This window comes from Diabrotica undecimpunctata, chromosome 5, assembly GCF_040954645.1.
Source record: "Diabrotica undecimpunctata isolate CICGRU chromosome 5, icDiaUnde3, whole genome shotgun sequence".
Classification (NCBI taxonomy): Eukaryota; Metazoa; Arthropoda; class Insecta; order Coleoptera; family Chrysomelidae; genus Diabrotica; species Diabrotica undecimpunctata.
In genome coordinates, this window is record NC_092807.1 from 147370355 (window position 1) to 147387050 (window position 16696).

The window sequence follows — 16696 nt, forward strand, 5'->3', positions numbered from 1 at the left end:
TGAAATGACCCGGAAAACAAATTTGGAGCCAATTTTGGAGAAATGGTTTCAGCAAGACGAAGATCCAGCTCATTTTGGTGGAAATGTTCGGCGTTATTTAGACATTTCCATACATTCAGGCATTTACGATGCTTGGTAGAGCATCTCGGTAGAATATCTTGGTAGGGTTTAGATTGCGATACGATGGATTGGTAAATTAGATAGTATTATCGATGAATCCTTATTAATTTCAAGAGAAACATGGAGAAATGGAATAGACGCATTCTACCATCTGTATCATAGTGTTTACAGTTGAACTAGTATTGAAGTTGTGATTTCAATAAAGGTACAATATACAGGGTGTTTAACGTGTATTTAAAAAAACAAAATGACTAATGGTATCAGAAAAAAGGTGTTTATATTTCGAACCATCCTTTTAAGAGATAATTAGGCGATTCCTGACTTTTGGTACACTCTGTATAACAGGAGAATATATTTTAAAACTCAATTAGCAAAACCTGGTTGGGATAAAACATGGAATTAAATTAAGAGAGATCATCAGATTATATGCACACATATGTCGAGTATTCTTTATATGCCAAAAAATTGCACAACTTGCCAAAAAATTGCATTAAAAATTTCAGACAGACTAGTCGATCCGATGTCTGGAAGAATTACGACGCGGGCCAGAAAAACAAAGAGTTTAACTTAGTAGTCTAAAATTCTGTGGATTTGCCACATAAATTCGATTAAGCTGGTAGATTTAGGTATTTCATTGATCTCTATAGAAAGGTGTTGAGTTGCTATAAAGCTGAAAATACACACACATACACAAAAAGACTAGATGAGTATGTGTAAACCCTTTTTATGTTAAGAATATGGGAGAAAGAAGAGAAATCAAAACATTGGACCTAATTAAAATACTTCTGTGCGTTAGAAATTAGACTATAATGTAATTATATAATTATTAATAAAAAACATAATAAGGAAAATTAGTATATTAGTAAAAATTATGGAAAAAAAGTATGTTGTTGTAAACCGATCAATATTAAACTACATTAATCAAAAAATGTTCAAGTCAGTTCTAAGTATATCCACAATTTAGATATCTACTTAACCCATAAATCATCCTAAAATATCACATGAGCTAAAATTTTCAATTTGAGAAACTTACTTTTAACTGGCAGCTTATCGTTTTTGTGGTAATTTACCAAATTATCTGGAGTTTAAAAAGCACTGCATTCAGGAAAGGTAGAATCAAGCAAATCCGATTTTGATTGCTTTCTATTAGAAAAAATGTGTGATTGCTGCAATTTGAAATAAAATATAATGCTATTATTTATATAATTTGAAATAATGGTAGAAATGATTTACGTCAGAAACGAACAAGAAATAAGTTTATTATTCAATTATAGAATATGATAATAAAAATAAGGTATCTTTTGAATGAGGTATCTTTTCTATTGTAGTTTATTATATTAAAGCTATATGATGGAAAATATTTTCGATATCTGTAATACATGTTGCAATAACTTTATACTTAATTTTATCTCTATCTTAAAATACAAATCAAAGACATTATATCGTATGCATATAAAATGACATTGACAAATAAAACAAACTAACTTAGTCCAGTCGAAATGTCATTTGACATTGCATGGCGAGTTAATACAAATTTTATTGCACTAACATTTAGGTCAATAGTAGTGTACATTTAAAATCGCAACTGAATCCAATGTTGCATTAGCCGCGGAGAACCATTTTTACTTAAAGTTTAAAGTATAGTTTTCACGACACAAATTAATTGTAATATAAGGACAAAATTGATATATGACACATAAAAATATGCACCTAACGTAGTCTAACACTAGCCCCATCTCTCTGGCTAGTAGTACTGTGCCCATCGAGCAAAAAGACAAAAGAGGGAATTTAATCGTTATGAAAAGGCGACCAAAAAAGTGGCCTCTGATGGCGGACATATCCGGAAATGCGAATGCGCCAAATTTAAATTTTATGACACTTAACATTAACACATTAACATTACACATTAACATTAACACATTAACAGTAGCTATAAAATAGTTTTCAGAATGTGTCCTAGACGAGAAAATTTTAATTAAATATTAACGATAACAGTCTAAAATGTGAAAAAATTGTTAAAAAACTTCAATATAAATAAGATTTCATGTGACAGTTGAGACAAATAATAACATAACCCAACTAAATTTGATTTCTTAAACAAGGAAAGACTATCTTTCCTTGTTTAATTTGGCCTCTCAAGATGGCACTTCCTGTCTAACAATATTTTTGCCCCCACTACCTTTACATTCCCTCTTTTGTCTTTTTGCTCAATGACTGTGCCTAAGATGAAAAGCGCCCATTAAATGCACATTTTAAACGAAATTTATAATATTTCATAGCAAATAGATGTAGCTAACCTAACCTAACTCTAACGTCTAAGCACTGATTTGTTTTTAAGAAAGAACACCAAAAAAAATTAGATAAAACATGTTATTGTTTATAAGATAATACACTTTATTTAGATAGTACATGTTATTGGCATAAATATACTTGGCATTTGTGGATCTGAGAAAGGCGTATGACTCTGTACCAAGGTCAGAACTATGGGAGGCAATGTACAAATTAGAAATACAGACGGAACTCATAGAAGCTACAAAAGCTCTGTATAAAGAAAATAAAGTGTCCATTAAAATGGGAACAAGAATCATAGGAGACTTCACCACAACAAAAGGGCTCCTGCAGGGTTGTTCCACATCTCCAACCCTATTCAAAATATACTTAGAGAAAGCCTTGACTACATGGAAAAGAAAATGCGAAGGCATGGGAGTACCGGTACGGAACGAATACCTATATACATTAAGTTTTGCAGACGATCAAGTAGTGATTGCACAAGACCAAGACGACCTCAGCTGCATGATGAAAAAACTACAAGAAGAATATACCAAGGCTGGCCTAGATATTAACCTCGCGAAAACAGAGTACCTATCTACAAGTGAAGAAGACATAGAAGATCTACAGATTGATGACAACGTAACAATCAAAGGAAAGGATAAATTCAAATACCTGGGGTTTATAATCACGAAAAAGGCAACAACAGAGGAAGAAATTACACAAAGATTAGAACAAACACGAACAGCAATCCGACAACTTAACTCAGTATGGTGGGATAGACACCTAAATATGAAGACAAAAACGCAGATTTATAAAACATTAGTGCGAAGTATTATGACATATGGGGCCTAAAATTGGATCATAAACAAGAAAAACAGCAGTAAGATAATAGCAACAGAGATGGAATGCCTGCGAAGATGCTGCAGAGTAACAAGAATGGATAGGAGAAGTAATGACGAAATAAAGCAAAGAACATCAATAGAAACAGACATACTAACATATATAGAACAAAAAAGTGTCTAAAAAGTCTAAAGTGGTATGGACATGTAAGAAGAGCTAGCGACAGCAGATGGATAAAAAGAATAACCGAATGGAGCCCCATAGGAAGGAGGAAAAGAGGACGACCCCGAAAATCCTGGAGGAACGAAGTAGACGACGCCATGAGTAAAAGAGGACTAAACGATGGAGAATGGAACAACAGAGAGAGATGGAAACAGTTGAGCGAGGGAAGGCAGTGAATACTGTAGAATCCCTAAATATATATACATGTTATTCTCATAAGATACTATATTCTGTAGATATATTGCAGTAATGGGACCGTAATATGTAGTGCACATTCTGAAATACATAGACAAAAAGGTGGTACAGTAAGCGGTACTGTAGACTAGTGGAAAGCTTGGGAAATAGTAAGATATTTTGTAAAGGTAATACAATATAGAATAAAAAATAATTAAGGAATTAAATTTAATTGGTTTTAAATGAACATAAATTTAAAATGCACACAAACATAGAAGTAAACAATTCTGTAAGCAATTTTTCAAACCAAAGTCAGAATTTAAAAGTAAATTACACAAAAAGTAAACCAAGGAAACAAAAAATATTTTCGGATCATTAAGAAGTACAAAACAAAATCAACAATGGCAAAAGTTTTTGATTAAAATGTTCTAATTATACGAAGAATTACAAGAATTACCGATAAAAAAAGACGTTTTAATAGGGATAAAAAAAGAAATATTAATCGGGCAATTTTTTTTAGAAGAAGTTATGCAAATAACTAAAATATTTTAATGAGAAACTTAATAACAACAAATAATAACTCTAGTTTTTATTACCCAACCTTATTTATTATTTAATAAATTAATTTCGTTAAAAATTGCCATATCTAAAAGAGGTCATCAAAACTTAAGAATGTATTCCTATTTCTTAATTATACAATAAACTAAATAAAAAGAATCAACTAAGCAAACTAAAAGAAATACTTACATTAAACGTCACTTGTTAGACCACTGCGAACTGGTGACTGGCCAAGAATTGGTACTTCCACTTTAGTTTAAAATAGCCGTTGAAAAAATCAAACAATTGCCTGGATAAAACACTTGAACGTTCACTCACTATAAAGATCTGTTTTGCTTGCTTCTAATTTCATTGTATAAAAAGCCGGTTGGACAACATTTAGTTTGTCTTTCTCTTATCCGACGGGGCCCTTATATTAAGGGTAGAGAAATTTATTTACAGGGTGATACCTAAAGGTTAGTAACATACAGGTTGACCTTTTGTAAAATAGATTATCAATCACAGATGTATTTTTACCGTAACTTTTATATTTGCTGTTTAATCAATATATTGAGACAAGAATCTCAGAAATAAAAGATTTTACAGAAATAGAGAAAACTAGGAGAACTACCTACCAAGGCATAAAGGAAAAAGTAGACAAAAGTTAAATGATCTATCAAAATTAGTATACCATAAGCGAAAACATGCACAAATTAAGAAAAAACTGGGCGCTGACTGGCACTCAAAATTGATAAAAATGTTCTGAGCATAGAAAAAGAATGGTTGCTGTAACCACTGTCTCCATAGCTGAAAAGTGTAATTCCAAGATATTTTATTTCCATTACTTGTTCAATACTGATGCCACTAATTTCTATTTTACATCTGGTTGGTTCTTTGCTGACTACTATTGTTTTAGTTTTCTGAGATTGTCATAATAAATTCATTTGCCCTTATGTTAAATCTGTGGACTAGTCTTTGCAGGCTATCTTCCTCTTGGGCTATCGATATTGCGTCGTCTGCGTAACTAAGTATTTTTATTTTATTTGTTTCCCATTTTGTATCCTCTTACTTTGTTAACGCTGTTGATGATTTCATCCATGATTAAATGAAGAGCATGGGGCTTAATGAATCCCCTTGTCTAATTCCGCTGCCTATTTCTATAGGCTCTGTAAGTTGTCCATCTATTCCGACTTCAAGTTTTTTGTTTTGGTAGATGTTTTCGATAGTTTTTATAATATTTAGGGGAATTTCTCTATTATACAGAAGATTACAAGGGGATTACGCCTCCTGTCAAATAACCATTGAACATCTTTTTTAACACATTTATTAACGTTTTTCCTCCTTCTTTAATTTTATGACTTTCCCATCTTCTTTAGGGGAAGAATTATTTTTTTATTTATTTTATTTTTTTTTTCATCTCCGAGAGAGCTCTTTTGATTTTCTCTGTTGTGATATCAGGGATGTGTTCTGGGAGTACATTTTGACCTTTTGGTATTTGACTTTTATTAGAATCTAAAAGTTCTTTTTACAAGTACAATTCTGAGTAAAAATTTGAAGTAATTTTTAAAATACCTTTCTTATTTTTTTTTATTTACTATTTACCTACGTATATTGGTGGAGGTAAATTTGACACTATATACCTACATATATTGGCGGTTATAGAAATTTTAACAAATAGGGGGCAGCAAGCGCAGAATATATCAGCTTTTAAAAAGCAGCTAAAAAAAGAAAAATAATTTAAAAGACAACTAAAAATTTTAACTTTTCATGTAAGAAATATTGCTATTTGGTTTATAGAAATATATTTTACCACCAGAAAAAGCTAATTCCTTACTTACTTCCGATGGACAACATTCCTTTCAGAATTTTAGCCTGCATATGCCTTGCCATATTTTGCGGTTAATTACAACTCTTTCATCAAATTATATTACTTGTTTATTGATAATATGATTCAAACATTACATATTTGTAATTTACGCAACAAGTGCATACAAATTAAAAAAGATCAAAATCTATCAACTAGAACCGGAGGTAAATAACCTTACAGTATTTTAAAGTTCATTAATATTTTTGAACGATTGAGTTTTTAGTTCCCCCACTATGGTCTCACAAATCTTTATTTCATCCTCATTTTTAATCCAGTGTAGCCACTCTCCTAGGCATGCTGTTTATGCATTTTCTTGCGATTTTTTTTTAAATTTTCGGTGTGATTCCAATGGAAAATAATTCTTTCTATCAACTGAACCTTGTTGGTAATTATTTACTTGGCTAACTTTCTTTTTAGGCAGTCCCATACAGTTTCAATGTATGGTGAGTTGCCGGGCCATGGTAAAAGCGGAATTTCTTGTTCTAACAAATAATTTTTAATACTTTTAGCCATATGACAAGGTGCTCCATCCTGCATAAATGTCTTATGGTGTTACCAAACCATTCGTTCACTTGTGGAACCAATCTTGTCTGCAAAACCCTTTTATATTGGTCTTGTGGCATAGTTCCTTCTACGACATACAAACATCCCATACCTTTGTCACTAATCACCGACCATATCATTATTGAGGTAGGATGTTTAATTATACTAATTCCACACCCCTTTTCATATTTTTCCCCTGGACGTCTTCGGACAAACTGGGCCTTGTCAGCCATAATTTGAAATGTGGCTTCATCACTGAAGCCAACCTGTGAATGTGAATAACAAATATAAAGTGCGAAAATAAAATGATTTGTAATAATTTACCTTACGCCAATCATCAATAGAAAAGTCTTTATGGATCTTGGCCCAAGCTAAGCGTTTTTTAAACATTTATGGTGCTAGTTTTGGCTTCTTAGCAGGCCTGTGACATTTGAAAGTGGCCCTTCTGTATGTTTTAGCTGAATTTTTCAAAATTCGTTGCGTCCTGGAGGTGATTGAAGGTTTTTTGCCACACCGGCCCTTCCGAACTGACGTCACAGTTCGCTTCTCTTTGAGTTTTTGACTCAATCTTCTGATTGACGACTGGGATACACCACATTTTGTGCTATCTCTCTCTCTGACTAAGTGCTGTATTCTTTAATAGAGCAGTAATGGACGAGATTTTCTCAACACAAAGATCTTTAGATTTACCCATCTAAAAATTCCAGTTCAAGATTAACCGCCTTGTTTTATCATTAAGAATTAACCAAAGTTAAAAGTAACACTATTATATAATAATGTCAATACTTACTAGTGAAAATTTAAAATAAACTGACCACAAAGTTTAAAGTAAAAAACTCAAAATGTAAAACAATTAGTTACTCCACACTTTAAACACATTATAATGTCATCTGTAAATTTTTGACAATTCTAAGATAAATTTTCTACGTAACTATGTACCCAATAGTTATGCAACCCATTCAACACCATAGTAGCTAAGTGAACATACTTACAGATAGAACCGTTATTTGGGGTACGTCGAACTTAGCTTGTTCGGTTACACTACATTTTGATAAACTTAAACTTAAACTTTTATTTGCTATGCGTAGAATTACCGTATCTTTATAATTTTCTGATTAAAGATATTGTAAAAAAGGTCTCTGAGATAAACAAATAAAATATCTTTTAAACTAATTGATTGATCGATTTGTTATGGACCACAATACCAAACTTTTTGCCCAACAAGAAATATCTAATTAAATTTTTATACAATAGTTAAAAATTTTGCCTTTTTAACAATGGTTTTTAAAGGAACAAATTAATTTTACAACTTCTAGCATTCGCCATTTACCTGGATTTGTCTTTTTTGTTTTTATTTCCCTGTACTACTATGGAAATCTTCCTTTTATAAGTTTTTTATCCAAATATATTTTACGTATACTTTTGTATAACTTAATTACGTAATATTGTCGTCACTTCATATTTATAAAAACAAAATTACGTATTTCGTAAAAATACTTATCTTAAAAACAAATAGAATACATCTCGGTACTTAGTTGCCGTAATTAATCTCATTACACAATTATAACAATAATTATCCAATTTACAATATACTTGAAACAGAATTGCGGCCGACCACCAAAAATTTAATCTGTTGGTTTACGAGCCGGTTAATCATTAGGCAGTATAATATCAGTTTCAATTAAACATTAATTATTATTCACACATATTTGACACTGACCTGGGTCAGTGTTAACTATTCAATATGTCGGTTATTACAGTCAATGAGCAACATATTTGAACTCTAGTGGTTGAAGTTTATTTAAGCAAAAGTTTCATCTAACAGTGGCAATTTTCCAATTTATGGGATTAAAATATATCGTTTTAAAAATTGTTGTAATTAACAAAAAAAGGTTATTAAAAAAACTCATAAACCATTTGAAACAATGAATTAGGGTTTTTTCCTCTTTTTAGTCGTGATTTTAGATTGATTTAAATTGTAAAAAGGGAATCTCTAAATAGATATTGTTGATAATATTGTTAACAATAACGATACAATTTCAGAAAGTGGCACTTCCATTATTATGATTTTTTTAGTTTGTTGTGTCTCAACTACAAGGTTATTGACACTGGGTCAATTTTTTTAGTATACATTTTACATTGCATTAGGTATATTTTACTATAAAGGAAATATGTAAAAGAAAAATTAATAAAAAAGAAAACACCAAATTTTGTAATACAAGTTCGTTTCTCGAATGAAATCTAGTACATTCTGAACAAGTTCTAATTGGCTGAGGATAATATTTGTAAGATGTTGTAAAGACTATTTTTTTTTTGTTCTTGCTCGTATTTGACGCACTGACAAACAGGTGATTTCTCCAAAGTAATCAGGTGTCCATCTATTGTATCAGCCGGTTGTGACCAATTCTTTGCCTACGAACGATTAATTTGTCTCTTCTACTGTCTCTTTGTTAGGTAGCTGAATGGTTTCAATGGTACGTTAGTGTCTCTTTGTTAGGTAGCTGAATGGTTTCAATGGTACGTTGTATTTTACGTAATTTCGTTGAATTCTTCCATTGGTTTTGCCAGGACTTTTTGATTTGGGACCTAAAAGTTATTTTAGATCTGATGCTAGTTGAACAGATTTGATGCCTCATTTGGTTGTAATTGCTTCCTTTGCAGCAGTCTCATTACCTAAAATGCCAACGTGTGAAGGAATCCAGATTAATGGTATGTTTGTTCTAGAAGAAGTGAGACAGTTTGTTGCTTCATGTATGGCATAAGCTAATGGATGTTCGGAATATATATTTTTAATCGAGTCGATGGGGGACATCGAATCTGTACATATTACAGTGTTCTTGGCTTTAGTTTGGTTACATAAGTCTTTTAATTCTTGTAGGATGGCGTACAGCTCTTCTGTATGGATAGAGATAGATTGTGGAAGGCAGAGCGTCTGAATGATACTATTTGAAGTTGTTACAGAATATCCGACAACTGTCTCAGTTTCAGATGCATCTGTGTAGAGAATCTCGTCATATAAGTTTGTGTTGACCAGTTCTAAGAAACAGCTTTGGCAATGATTGCCTCAAAATTTGTCTTCTGGTTTCATTTTTGTGATTATTATTAAGTGAAAGGTTAATTTGTTGATAATAATAATTTTGATTTAATAATTGAGTAGCTTTTATTGAAACATCAACAGGTCGTGAAAGGGGAAGCTTATATATAGGGCTGTTTTGATTCGAAGACACTCTAGCAAAGTATGTCGGAAGAAGTTGTTGCTTGCGAAGCGAAAGGGGAAGTTCAACTGTTTCACAGCGAAGACTTTCGGCGGGACTGGATCTAAAAGCTTCGAGACATATTCGTAGTACGGGATTCTGAATAATGTCAAGAATAAAGTCTTAAATAAGTCTTTGATGCTGACATGTATACAAAGCATTCATAATCCAGTCGAGAGATCTGTATATCATTATGATGATTGGGAATTAGTATTAATTAATAAAATTAACAAACATTAATGGTTGCGATTCGATTAAATTCGAGTCTCTCAGCATTCTGCCTTCATCTGTTTGGAGAGAAATGGAAGTAAAGTTTTAAGTTGGATTATTACACTTAAAATTGGATTATTTTCCTTATATATTTTTATTATACTGTCATGTGTAGTACTAGCTTTGCTTTAAAAGAATAATATCACCCCACAATAATTCAGTTTTTAATAAGAACTATCACTTACTTCTTTTTTTTGGTTAATAAATTCTGAACAAAAAGGCAGTATCTACAAGTTACTGCTCTTTTCCTTAGCAATGTAAAATTAACACAAGCAGTAACTTCACTATTCTTTTTTTTTAAACAAGATTTTATTAGCTAATTAAGGCTAAAAATCTAAAAAAGTTACAAAAATATGAAATTGTCAACAAATTGTCATTAACATACAGGTACTAGAATACTTTTCTTTTTTCTGGAATATTATTTTTTGTAGCACTTCAAGTAACTGGTGTTTCCTTACCCTTGGGAATTTTTAGGTGAGACTAGTTTGGCTGGTTCTGGTATCCCAGTCTTCAAAATCCTCGGTTGCAAGAAATCAAGCTCCTGGAAGTCTTCTGATTTGTCATACGTGCTTTTATACTGTAAGCTTTGTTTACCTCTTTCAAACTTCTTGTAAACAATATCTTTCAGAAAAGTTCTGTCTGGCTTGGCTTTAATTTTCGCTACAGACTTCAATTTTTTCAAAGGACATCAACATGTCCTTTATTGGCAACCCCAAGAGCATAAACAAAATCATCGAAATCGTTAGTTTTTTTCTGTGACTTTTAGTGACAGTTCCACCTGGTGATGAAAACTAAAGGTGTGCCTAGGGTCAAAGTAGTAAACTTGATTCAGTAGCTTCAACTGCAGTCTAGTTAACTATTTTAATAAACAATGTTAATAAGTACCAATTTTTATTCGATACGCTACAATTGTCTAACCACAACACAAAGCTTTTGGTATCCCGGTATATTTGGTATTTGGCAATATCTTCTTGATTTCTGCCAGATATAGCACAGTGCCACAGAACTGCTAGTGGTTTAAGCTACGACTTTTTCCTCACAGGGGTAAATGTCTGATCTGCTCTGAGTGCTCTGAGGCGTGGTGCAAAGATGATTTGCTTAAAAATTTCAAGTCGAGGTAGCACAATTATTATCTTTTTTAAATCTGCACTGAATATTAATAAACTTCATTGTTATTGTTAGTTTCGTTAACTTTCTCTGCAAATTATTTGTATAATGTCCTGCTCCCTTTGACTAGTTTGTCATGATTGGTTTGATATGCATATTTCTGTCTTTTGGTTTCATCAGAGCGACCTCATGGCACAGCTTGCCAAAATTTTCAAAACGTGTATTTTGTTCTGGAAGTATAGTTTAACTACGGCTAATGTCATTTGTAAGGTGGAAAGGGCGTAGCTTATCTCTATTAGTTGTAAAAAACATCAAGAGAGAGAGAGCTAATAATAACAAAGTCGGAATTGGTATAATAGTTTTTTGCCCTTCCCGTAAAATTTTTGCCACTCATCCCCTTTTTATTTTTAATACCTTCATAATTAAATCACGTATTAATTGTATGTTAATTCATCTCTGGCATAGTAATTCTCATAAACAACATTATAAACCACTCCATTATGCGCATAATACCTCTATGACTGCCCAAGAAGATGATACATGACCAGAAAGTTAAACTGTTAAAATTTTACTCTAGTAAAACTGAACACATTTTTAGAGGGACAACGTATAAACGTAAAAGTGGAAAATAATCGAAAATTATAATTATTTAGGCATAAATTTACAACACTGGAAAATATGAACCCACGATTACCTCTAGAGTAAATGCTGCTCCATCGTAGCAGCATTAAATTCGCCCAGTTAGCAAAAAATATAGAAAATTAAACAAAGCTGCGCATTTGTGATTCTTAAAAGCTCACTATATATGAAGGCAAGGTTGATTTTTCAATCGTTGAGCACGAAACAACTTATTGGCAACATAAATATACTTTCTCAGATCAGCATGAAAATCCAATCTAGAAAAAATTAGAAACGAAGACATTAGAAGGCTGGTAAGAACTGTTGTTGACGATATATGTAATAAACTACTCATATAATGTGGACAAGACCGAATACCATAAATAATAAACTAGAAGGGAACAGAAAGAAAGAGAACGCCTCAGAAAGAGGAAGCAAAGTGAAACGCCAAGGCTATCAGTGAAAAACGTCCAAAGGAGAGCAACTGGATACTGAAATATCCTATATATATTGAATTTATATATATATATATATATATATATATATATATATATATATATATATATATATTATTTATCTTTGACATGTTTACTTTTCAAACTTCTATTTTGTTCATTGCGGCCAGTTTTTCTGACATATATATCAAAGCATCTAGTGTCTGCAAAAGTTTTAATTGTTTCTTTTATATTCCTTTTAAATTAAGCCTATTTATAGACAGAAATTACTAAGGAATTACAGAAACATAGGAATATACATATTTTATTCTAAACGATTGGCCAAACAAATTATTTTCAAAAGTAGAATTTATTTGTATAAAGTGCAAAAAGAAAAGTTTTCTAAAGTGAAATTTAAAATAACTGGATTTTAATAGTAATATCTCAAAAAATTATTGTTTTACCGGCAAAAAGATCAATATATCTATTTGAGTAAATTACTTTTTAAAAACTATAAGTTATTTTTGACGTTTAGTATACCTAAAAATAATTATATACAACAAGGAATCTTTCCTTCAGTCTGATATTTTAGATGAGAGTGAAATGCTTCGACTGTTTCTGCCGATTGACCACACTAAACACATAAATGTTTAAACGTTAATGTATTTTGCTAAACATACATGACTATATCAATCGACAGAGTGCATCAATGACACCCCCACTCTGTGTACATAATTTGGTCACTAGTTTACACATTATGGTTAATTGTGGTATGCCGCACAATTGCTCATTAAATGTTACGCTCCTACTCACGTGATCCAACACGTGGAGTTTGCAATACGTACACACGAATACACGTGTTCAGTTTGACAGCTCAGCTAGACTATTTGTACTGCTAACAAGTTGTGGTTTACCGCGAAAAGAAAAGAAGGGAAAAAGAATACAATATCGACGCGGGCTTGTATTCCGGGGCGACGATGGAATGAGATGCATACATGGCTGTATGTATGGCTGCATATATGTCAGGACTTAAATATTATTATTCGAATTTTAAATGGGTTGCATAAGTATAAGAGGTTGCAAACGTTAGAATTGATTCTAAGGGGGAAAGTTTTAAATTTTACTTTGTGCTTTTAGTTGTATGCTTGGTATTTTCTTTTAAATATACTACGCTGAGTATTGTATAGAGACATAAGATTCTTTATAATATATAATAATTTACGTAATTGCTAATTTACTTGGACCTACGTACTTAACTTTATTGACTCTAAATAATATTGACGTTTGCTAAATTTATTTTATTACTATTTTCTTCTTCTTCCTGTTTGTTGTAACGTTAGATAATGTTTTTTGTTGTTTCACCCACAAATTTAAGTTCATCCATTTATATGATCACTAAGCCACTTATTCTTCTTTCCTTTTTTTTTTTTAATGGACTGATTGATTTCGTTCGATTATTCTTATATATTGACAGCACATTGTTCCATATTTCATGAATTTTCATTAAATTTGATTATTTTTATTTTTTGTTTTATATTTTGTATTATGTTTTTATTTTTTGAAATATTTGATTTACTTTTAATTTCTTAGTTGAGGTTAAAAATAAGTTACTTATTATAGCACTGGGCAGACTGTAATGTTACTCGGAAAGGAGCACTCTCAAACAAGTCTTAACGAAACTGAAATATAGAATCTTTTAGGGAAATACTATGTAGCATACGAGCTTATAAAAAATTAAGGAGCATAATACAACGGTTAACAATCATGATTTAGTAGAATCTTAATGTTAATCTTAATTAAGAATTATAGAAAATAGAAAAATCAATAGAATGAGGAACGAGACTTCCTTTCTTTATGAAAGGCGAAAACAATATCCCGGATAATTTTAAATTTAATTAACATTTTAAGCGAAACTCTGAAACTCTTAAAGGAAGTAATAACAAATAAGCTGGCAAAAACAATTAATGTACCACATGAACAACAGGAATTAGGAGGTGGAACATAGAGTTATATGCCATATTTATAATTAAATAAATAAAATAAAAATTGGATAGAATTAAAAAAAAACTGGCATTCAAAAGAGCATGGATAACAGACACGTAGATACTAATGGTTAAGAGCTAAGAATATCGACAGAAAAATATTGTTACAACAAACTAAAGGTCTAGTGGTATCAAAAAACAACAAGAAGATGCAAATATGAGTTCGAAAACAAATGGTAAAACAGATCGTATAATTTAAATATCGCTCACATGACAAAAATAAATGACAAATTGACACAACGTGGAGAACCAAACATGTACTCGGCTGAAACAAGACCTGCAACTAGCATAGCACAAAAATATTTTGAAACAAATGAAAGGAGAGGAAAAAAAAATTGATGGAGGAAATAAGGAGCGATTAGAGCAATGAGAAACATTGGCTGGATAGACATTATAAATGAGTGGTAGGTTGGGAGCAAAATAGAAATGAAGATTGCATGAGACACATTAATATAAACGTTAAAAACAAAGTACTTAAAATAGTCCTAGACAAGCTATTAATCGGAAGAAGAAACAAAGGTTCTAGAAAGGAATGAAACGTTAATTTGCCACAGAATAAGAGATGCGTTAAAGAAAAATAACAATTTGTCTAATAAATATAAAAAAAAAAGATAATTTTCTTCATCCTTTTCATTCAAACAATTTTTTTCGCAGTATAAATTTTACATGCGAATGTTTGTGATTCTGTTGAGATTATGTATTCATCTGCTGTTTACGGATATTTTCCTAAATTTATTCAATTATGTTGCATTCTGTTTTCCTGGTTGTGTTATAAAAGTTTTCAGAACTGATCTTAAAATCCTCTCTTTTTATATAACTACTTATTTCTTATCCAGATTTAGCCAGACGGCTCACACTTCCTTTAAGGGGAAAATTCACTCATCCCAGATACCTACGGTATCAAAAGGATTGAGCTCTGGTGGGACTCTTTCCGTGTTATCGAGTCCTAGGTCATTGCTATGCTGCAGTATCCCTCAAAAATTTTCGTACACATCTGGAAGTTGAGAGTAGTACATCTGCATGGCTTTGTAGTGATGTTCATTTAGACCCAGATGTTTTATGTTCTCTAGGAGGTTTTTGGGAGTAAAACCAGTAGTAGATAGAATAATAGGTACTGTTTGGGTACTTTCAATTCTCCATTGTCTCCTAATTTGTATTTCTAGATCTCTGTACTTGGCGATCTTTTCGTTGTATTTAACATGCAAATTATTGGTGTTAGGTATCGCCACATCAATAAGTGTTGTTTGAATAGTAAGTTTATTAACTAGTATGAAATCTGGTCTATTATGTTCCACTGGTTGGTCTGTGAGCACAGTGCGGTCCCAGTATAGCCTGTAGTTGTCATTTTCATGCGTTATGTCAGGGACGTATTGATAATAAGGAAGATGGGTCGGTTTGGAGAAGTCCCAGTTTGTCAGCTAGTTCTTGGTAAATAGGCTTTTTTTACTGAGTCATGGCGTTCTTTATAATCAGTGCAGACAAACGTCTGGCAGCTACCGGTAAAATGTTGGATGGTTTCTTGGACTTGGCATCCATATCGGCATTTGTCATTTTGGACTTAAGGATCTTTAACAATATATTTCGTTTTAAGGGACTTTTTTAATTTTTAATTGGAATAACCTGATCCTGAATGGCAAGTAGAAACATCTTTCATGATGTCAACCAATAGTTCGACGCTGTATTGTCAACATATTCCTGACTGATCTCATTGAGATGTGGCCCATGCAGAGGTGAGCCTTTTTTATTGCTTAGCCAGGGGGTTTATACGCATTTCTTGTTCCCTTAGTTTAAGCGACGTTGTATCATTTACTGCACAAATTGCTCGATGTATGGTAGATGTCTCAGCCTGCACCTGAAAATAAGTTCTTAAATTACCAACCTGTTTATCCAGTTGCTCACCTACATAAGTCCTCTTCCCCGTTGACTTCTATAAATATATATATTATTTCTTTGAATTGCTCATTCAGAATATATTTTTCTCAATTTCTATACTGAATTTTCCTAAGGTTGTAACTTATGTTGCCTAATCATACCTCATTCTCATTACCTTTGATACTAATCAGTCATTTGCTGGATATAGGGTTCCCTTAATCTATTTTTACTTTCTGGATTAAACCCCATTTTAAATGAAGAATTTTTTTTTTTTTTTTTTTTTTTTTTTTTTTTTTTTGTGGCATTGACTTTCGTCATTCAGCCAGTCTCGAAAGGTTATAATATATTCCTTAAAAAAGTATACACAGATAAGTACAGATTATTTCTCTCAGACAAATGCACAGCGATATCCCTAAAACGAAATAGACGAATAATTAATAGAAGAACACGTCGAAGGAAAATACAAGGACACTCGCTTCTCGTCTAGGGGTCCGTCAAGACATTTATTTTAACAGACAAACAATA